Source organism: Gavialis gangeticus, unplaced genomic scaffold, assembly GCF_001723915.1.
Source record: "Gavialis gangeticus isolate Ggan-Ray unplaced genomic scaffold, GavGan_comp1, whole genome shotgun sequence".
Classification (NCBI taxonomy): Eukaryota; Metazoa; Chordata; order Crocodylia; family Gavialidae; genus Gavialis; species Gavialis gangeticus.
In genome coordinates this window covers 13,467,098-13,475,561 of record NW_017729018.1, presented here as the reverse complement: position 1 = coordinate 13,475,561, position 8,464 = coordinate 13,467,098, and the positions used below count along the sequence as shown (strand labels likewise).

The 8,464-nt window shown below is 40.7% G+C and overlaps 1 protein-coding gene across 1 annotated transcript in view; it reads left to right on the top strand.

The window, feature by feature from the left end:
- GATAD2A (GATA zinc finger domain containing 2A) overlaps positions 1-8,464 on the top strand; it is a 95,927-nt gene continuing 87,463 nt past the window's right edge. Inside the window, exon 1 of the mRNA XM_019513591.1 lies at positions 1-65. The gene's annotated coding sequence lies outside the window, so the exon portion shown is untranslated. The remainder of the gene's footprint in view (positions 66-8,464) is intronic.

The window sequence follows — 8,464 nt, the reverse complement described above, 5'->3', positions numbered from 1 at the left end:
GAGCAGGACAGATGGCACTTTTCACGGTGACGAAGGGACCAGGGACTGGCACTGGCTTCAGCAGCGTATGCTTGGTGTGTGTGTATCGGGGGTGGGGGGGGTTGTACGGGAAGGGGTGGCGCGGGGAAAGTGCGGCTCTAGAGGTGGGGAGAGCTGCCTCCCGAGGCACCAAACTTGGGGGTCTGGGTGGGTGCGGCCACTCCAAAAAGGCCCCTTGCAAATGGGCACAAATACCCGTTGTTTGCTTAATAGTGTCAGATGGGGTGAGCTCGTGACAAAGCTAAAGATGGAGGTATATTGCGGGGCTAATGCCAAGGTTTAGTAGCTGCACATGCTTAAGTAGCCATCTACGGACACATGTGCAGAAGTTACGTGTGAAAACTAGGCTGCTTTTGTCATGTTGTTTGAAAACCCCTTCCTTGCTCATTCGTCTGCTCCTCAATGACTGTCTTTGGCAGTGTTTATCTCTGTATTAACTTTCGGGTGCATATAGTTTGTCTGTAAGGCAAGCTGTTTACAAAATAAAGTTGTACACTGTCCCTGGTCTGCCACCTTCTGAGCCTGAGCTACCACCGGCATGCAGGAAAATACTTATCAATTACTTTTCAAAGGGTCTTTATACATTTTCTGTTTTCTCTCTTCCCCCCCACCCCTCTGTTCTTGTTGCATCAGAAGAGCATCAAGTTATTAAGGAAAAAGATGTTTCTGTATGTCAGGTCTATCTGTAGGAACAGCCATAGTTAAAAGAATACCAGCAACTCGCTTTTTGGGAGTGACTAATTCGGTACCGTTTCTCTCAGTTGAGCACTGTATAAACAGCATGCCCAGAACTGAGAAAAGGAAAGGTTTAGGAGGAAAAAAAATGTATGAAGGCTTTTCAACTATTCCGGTGATGGTTTAAGTCTCTTCAACTTGTATAAACAGGTAGGAAATGAAAAAGGGATTATACAGAGAATTAGTGATACTGTGTAAAAGTGCTGTCAAATGCAAAGTAGAGCTATTAAAATATTTGAGAATATTTTCTGATTGCTTCCTTTTTAGTAATTTTAGGAATCATTTGTCATAGTAGGTACAAAATGAGAAGAAAGAAATTAAATTTGCAGGCGAGAGGAGTAATTTTAAGATTTAGTTGCAACTTTTGTTTAGTCTCACTCTTCATACCACAGATTAATTTTTTTGGAGATGTTTGAGAACATAGCTTATGCAAGTCTGAAAATATGCCCGCAGTCCAAACAGCAACAGGTTCAATCTGGCATGGTATAAGCTGCTATTTTCTCTTACCTTTGCCTGGTAAGATGCTACTTTTTTTACATTAAAATTCCAACAAACAACCCACATATGTTTGTTTATACCCACCTGTCAACCCAGAACAAGCTTTTATCCATTAGTTGAGTGGCGTTCCCAGCCTTGCAAAGTCTGAATATCACAAGGCACATGTACAGCCTGTAAAAACCAACTGTTAGCCTCTTATTGCAGCAGAAATACAGCTGTACTGGATGGATAGAAGATGATTGGTTGCTTTCTCTGTTAGTGCCTATTGCCTGCATTCAGAGAGCTCATTAAGTCTGCTTGCAGGAAGTGGCTTGTGTGCTATCACAGCTTTTTAGACACAGGTAGGAAATTCAGTAGTGTTGGTGGGGCCTGGCTAAGTGGTCCTTGCAACCTATTTTAGCAACCCTCTTGAGGGCACCCGGAGAGACCAGGCTAACTTTGTTATTAAGTAGTAATCTAAAGTAGTGGAAACAGAGTTCAGGCTTTTTGCTCCCTAGGTCAGCATGCTCGGGCATTGCAAATCCAGTATGCCTTGCCCCAGTCAAGAGAAGACCTTACGTCTCTTGACACTTGAATCTCCACCTCAGGCTTGGAACAGGATTGAGGGGATCAAGCACATCAACAGTATGAAGTATCTCCAAGCAGCATTGTAAGGTAGCATGGGGGGAAAGAGAAGAGAGAAATTTGAAAAATAGTTGGGGAGGAGGGGGAATGTCCTTGAGTCTGGCCTGGTTGAAAGATTTTTCCATTGCCTTATGGGATATTGGAATCCAGTGTTTTGCAGTCCTAGATAAGGGTGTTATGGAGAATAGTTTGCTTCTCACGTTTACATTTCTGAGGTGATTTGAAGCATCATGTCTCTCAGTCATGGTACACAAGCTGGAAACCTGAATGGATCCAGGGTGATACTTTATAAGAATAATGGCACTTTTCCGGCCTGCATCTTATTAGTTCTTTGCCCCACTGAGCAAGAATGGAGGTACTTTCCTGCAAAGTTCCTCAGCCTCGTTACTAGCCTAAGCCAAAGGAATGAGGGCACACAAACCGTTGCTGTTGAAAAGGGGGGCTCGTAAGAACAACCAATGTTATCTTTCCTTTGAGGCTCTTTGCCAACACCAGAGGAGTGCCAGTATTGGGACTGAAACTTTACTTGTTGCGTTGTGCTGCTACTAGCTTATTTTCAGAGTGGGGAAACTAATGCTTTGAGTTGGCCCCAGTCAATTGTCAGAGCCGAATCAGCAGACTGTGTTCCCCTGACTTGATCAGAGGAGAGGAAGGGGTTGTGGTGAAGTTGAAGAAGGAATCTCAAGTCAACATAGCGAAGGACAACATTTATAGTTACTTTAACTGAAGACTTCATGCCTTTTCTCTTGAGTGATAACTTTTGGTAAGACAGGTTTCTAGATTAGGGAAAGTAAGCAAATGAAAATCAGTTGTGCAACAAGTTCTGTAGAAAACTCCATTCCCCCAAAACAGAACACAGAGCACATATGGGACTAGAACATCTAGCACTTGTATTTGTACTTCTGTGTTAGCCGTTTCAGTTTAAAACAATGTTAAGTCAGCCATGGCATCGGTTCATCTTCCAGAATTGTGTTGCTTAGGGCAGGTTCATTGCTTTGTTGGCAAAGCCATCTCCTGCTGCTGCACGTAGGTACTTGGGGGTGGAGGAGCACACTGCTAGTGACAGATTGAAATACTCGCGTGGTGTCGACACCCTTTTTGTTTCTTTGTTGCATAGCATGGAGAATCAGTGTCTTTACTGAAAGAGCAGTTCGATAATTTGGTTCATTAAATGATCAGAATGTTCCCACTGTTGTTGGGATTGTTACTGGAGCATATTATAGCTTTTCCAACATCATTCTTGTTGGACAGAAACCTGCATCTTCTGTTCCATTGATTATCAATGCATTCTTTACTATTCCTTACCTTCATTGAGCTGAACCCTAGCCCTTGGGCAAACAATGCACAGAAGTTGAAGTCGGTGGGGGTGGGGGAGGAAGAAGTCGTACAATATCGTGCCTTGCCTGGGAGAGGACCCCAAGCAAGTAGTGTCAAAGGGGCCCAGGTTTTCTTGTTTCACTTTCACTGTTATCACTACCATGTGATGGACTTGTACCAAGATGAGCAACTCATTTTACCTAAGAAATAGTTCTGCAATTTTTGTAAATACTGGATATATACATATATTGAAAGAGTCACATAGATCTAGCAGTGTTAAAGTACGTAATACATTGTATCCAGTTACTGATAATTTATTATCTGTTACTCCTGTATAGATAAGTAGCTCTAAAGACCATCTGAACTTTGTTATAATCATTCAGTTCCTATCCGCAGCCCAGTGAACTATCCTTCAACAATCAATTTATACAACTGAAATAGCTGGGGAAGTGAGATATTTCCTTCCTTTTTGGATACAATGCCAAGGATGTTAAATCTCTAGAGACCCATATGATAAGAATATGGGCTGTCCTTTTTTGGAATTATTTAAACAAGTATACAACTATCCATTCAAGAGGGTAGTGAAACTATGGGATTTGATTAGTTTGAAATACCTATCCTGTATGTTCCTGCCCTCTCCATTTTAGGACAAGGCCTGTTATATTCTTGGAAGAAGGCAAGCACCCTATCCAAAAAAAAAACCAAGGGTGCTGTAGGACTTGGAGATGCAATAGGTGTCACTGTGCTCTTGGAGCCAGCATCTCAACATATTATCAGATGTATCATCTTCATAGATTTCATAGACATCTTCTGGTCTATAAGCTTAGTTTTCCCAACCAAATGCAAGCAAATCCTCTTGCAAGCAAGGGTGCTTGGATTTGGTGTTCCAGCAAAATTCCAGCTTGGGTAATTACAACTGCCTACCAAAGTCTACCTTTACCCTACACAACAGTTATGGACCATCATAAAAGCATAGCACTTTTGGGTAGGTAGCATTTTATTGAAGTATGTCAAGTCAGAGTCTTACTTAAATCAATATAATCTGGCCATGCTTTCTCAGGTCTCCATTTGGATTAGCACCCAACTTTCCTTGATTGTAGGTAAAGTCAATTTTACCATGATGCCCTATTGACTTTTTACAAATAAAGTCCCAGAAAGGATTCACTGTTCAGGCATGACTTCTTTTAAAGTTTAAAGAAGAGCTAACTGGGAAAAGTAAAATCGGAAGATTTAGTTGTTTCATTTTTAAAAAGATTAAATTTATCAGTTACTTAGTTTAAAATGTGTCCTAAACTCTAAGCAGCTTGTTGCCTTTAAGAAAGAAGTCATGACTTGAGAACTACATGGTTAGGTTTGACCCAATGAAAAGTCTTAAAGCAGTAATTGCGAATAAGGATATGACTCTTTGTCATTAAAAAAACAGAGGCAGCAGGGCTAGTACATGCTCTTGTAATGTGGCAATCATCCTAAGGAAGTTTGAGTTCTGTGTGACTTCATAGATAAATGTGCTCAATATTGTGCTCCTTGACTGAGAATCCTTTCTCAATGATCCTAGGTTCTGAGTAGAAGTAGATGAGTAGAAGTAGATGAAGCATGTTGTCACCACTACTCCCAACTAAAGAGAATATACACATGGCGGAGGAAGTTAGTTGTTCTCCAGCTCTCCACTCTTTATAACTTGTTCTTGAAGCCTGACCCAAAATAGGATCATATCTATGCTCCCATGTTATTAGTGGGGAAACAGGTTGAGTGAGTTGCACAAACTAACTTACCAAGTATGTGACCAAATCCAGATGAGAGATGCCCACAGGCCTACACTGTCTTGTCAATATGACTTCAAAACTAAGTTTACTAAAGCTGTTTAACGGAGGGGATTCTTCTTAAAAGCATTTCCAGACTATTACTCTTAAGATGTACATGCAGTTTTGATCTCATCTCATACCTTGAAAAGCAGTGCTAGTTGTAGCCTTGTACACATCCTCTCAGATGTTAAGCGTTTGCGTTCCATTGTATTAGAGGGACTTTAAACTATTTATTCTTAAGCTCTATCATTATCTAATTTCCTTTCTCTTGCCTTTTTATCAGTGTCTCTTTTTTTTTATACAGAAGTTTTAACTTGCAAAAATGAAGGAATTAACACATTTCTGAAGCAGAATACAATTCTTTGCTTCACAGGCCAGTTACCCTTGGGCTTTTTTGGTCCTGTTTTATCAGTGTAGCTTGATAAAGGTTGGTCACAGTAGGTTCAGTTGGTGCCCCTCTTGCTGTACGCCCATGTGCATAACTGACCAACAGCTTCCATATTTGGATTAGCTTCCTCATTGGTGATGTTGTTTTGGGTTTTATCTGAGCAGACAGCAGTCCATTGATAAATCTTTACCTGATTGATAACAGCACGATTTCAGTTAAGAAGTATGTCCTTAGACTGAGAATAAGCCACTGAGAATCACTCTAATGCATCTATCTTTTGGAGTTTAGAAGAAATTCTTCATTCCACAGATGCAAATCCATTTACCTTGCAAAAAAAGAGATGCCAAGAAATTGGAGATCATTGGCTTGCAAGATATCAATCCCAAATAACAAAGGCCTGCTTTGAGTACCTCTTTGCAGCTATGTGCGGATTACTGGCCTTTGACTGAAGTGTTTGCGGTTCCAGTTAAGGATAGTGCCGTACCAATAATGGCAGCATGGAACTAATAGCACTTTGAAAGCTTCCAAGATGGTGGCAGACCACCTTGGAGCCTGTGAGGGAGCATGTCACAAGACCATTTCAGTTCAAAGTTTGAGATTCTTAAAAGCATAGGGCACTGCCTGGCTTTCAAAACCTCTTTCAAGGCAGGAGCAGATCAGACACCAGTATAAAAATACGTAGGGAAAACCTTATTATTGTCAGGAGAAGCTAACGTTTTGGGCTGGATGCCTACAGTGCTGAACCAGTATCAGCTCCATTTTGCAGTCTTCTTGGAAAAGTTTCAACAAGAAAACAATAAGCAGCTCAGTTCCCTGAAGGTCACAATGGTTATATCATTTTTCTAGAAATGGGGTCATCTATGAATATTCTTGCCCTGAAAGATGTAAGCTAATTTAGCTCTAGAATTGGTAAAAATCATGTGTTCCTGACAGTGCCATGCCTGTCTCTTGTCCATTACTTCTTATTTAGAGGTTCATGGGGAGCAAACAACAACAAGACCCAAACAACATTTAAACTGGAGGTGCTACCCAAGCAATTCTCGGCCCACTTGGAGGAGGAGCTTCAGGTGCCAGTTCTAGGTTCCCTATTGCAAGTCGAGATTCTCTATTTTGATCTCAAATCTGTGAATGTACACTTGATTGTTGTAGATTATGAATTTAACTTCACTGGAAATTTAGAAGAGAATTCTTGGGAGTTAAAAATTAACAAAGAATAGTGTATTCAAGCGGAAGAGTTCATTATTATCCTCAAAGAGGAAGCAGCCATCATTACAATTAATTGTATTCCAACAGCAAGGAGAAGCCCTGTATAGGATCTAGTCCCCATTATGTACACACTTTGTGCCGTACCCAGCCATATGAGCTTACAATCTAGTTGAGACAAGATGCAGCAAGTGTGCAAGAGATATGACTGATAAAGATAAAATAGAATCACCTGATTTTATACTTATCTATTGCACAACTTTGAACCTTTCAAAAGGATTTTCTTAATCTTAAATGATCAACTCCCCAGCTCATGCATGACTGCAAAACTGCTGGCTGACAGACTTGTAAGTTTTTGTAACACTTACAAGATGCTCTATTCCTTTACATTCAGAGCAGCCTAAGGTTTGACCTACAAAGGGACTTAATTCCAAAGAAAAGATTTGTAGATAATTGCCAAACCATGTGTTTTTAGAGAGAACCCATAAAATAGTGTGGTGCTTTATTAGAGTAGTAGACTTCATGGGTTTCTCTACATGCACAGGAATGCCAGACTACAGATGAGCCATTTAAAAATATGCTGTCAGGTGTAGACGTTCTAAGTTTGTGTTTCTGAAGTAATGAGGAGACATTAAAATATCTCTTCCTTAGAGGCAATCAGTGATTGGAAGTCCTGCTTCTCATAGGACAGTTCTGGGTAGACAGAATATGTTGGAAATCAGTGCTTCATATGAATTTTGACCTATGGGTTATCACAGGATGTGCTGATGTACTCTTTTTTACTTTAATCGGGATCAAAAGGTGCAAATCCTAACTGCCTAGGTGACTGACTAACCAGAGATGCTTGTTTACTACCATTTTGTCCAAGTGATGGCTTGCCATGATTAACCCTCTCTTTGCTGGCAAAACTTGGTTACCCAGAATAACCAAGACTAACATGAACGGTCTCTGAGGCAGTGTGATGCACTTGTTTTCAGAATGGGAAGCTGCCTGCAGATCTTTACAGTATGCATCAATGCTCAGAGTCCTAAATTTTGCTCTTAAGTGGGAGAAAATAGAAATTCAATGAAATGCTTATTAAACTAGAGCAAAGAGCTTCCTCTCTCCCTTTCTACTGATAACATTACTGGTGAGAGGGATGAGACAAGGTCCAGGTTACTCTGCTCCCTCTTGAGCCAGGCAAGATTCATCCATACCCACATTCTAGCTCTTTCATGGGAGCCTCCAGTTGCTGGTGGTGATGGACAGTTTTGTTCCAGGAAGACTGCCTCATCTCTTGTCCTAAACTGAAGTCATTTTACTTCGCTGCTTGAATCATGGGACACGGATTATTTTTGACCTATCACATCCTACAAGTTGCAAAGTATCTTCTTGCCAGGCAGAAGAGATTTCACACCGAAGTGTTTTATTCTCTTTAGGCATCAGATAGACAACTAAGTGCAGAGCATAGAGATTATTAATTGAACATGAAGTGTCTCAGCTCTTCCATGTCAAAACATACCTGTGTTCATCTCACCATATTCTTGTACTCTTTGGCAAATAACTTCTATCTTGTGGAGGCCTAGGGTAGCCCACACTTGCACATGTTTTTGGCATGTGATTTAATTCCCCATTGAGAAAATCAGGCAAGTGTTTCTGGTCTAAAGTCTAAGGAATACTTTTCATGCTTAGCATAAGCCATCTTAGAGCTGTACTGTTATGATTCCTGATACTGTTTCACTGGTTGCATCACGCCTAAAGTTTTAGGCTTTTTCCCTTTAGCTGCTTTTAGAGGTATCCTGTCAAAACCAGACTTGAATCGTTGGCTAAAAGATAACATATTCTCCAGTTCTTCACTTGTTTCTCTTAAAACATAAAT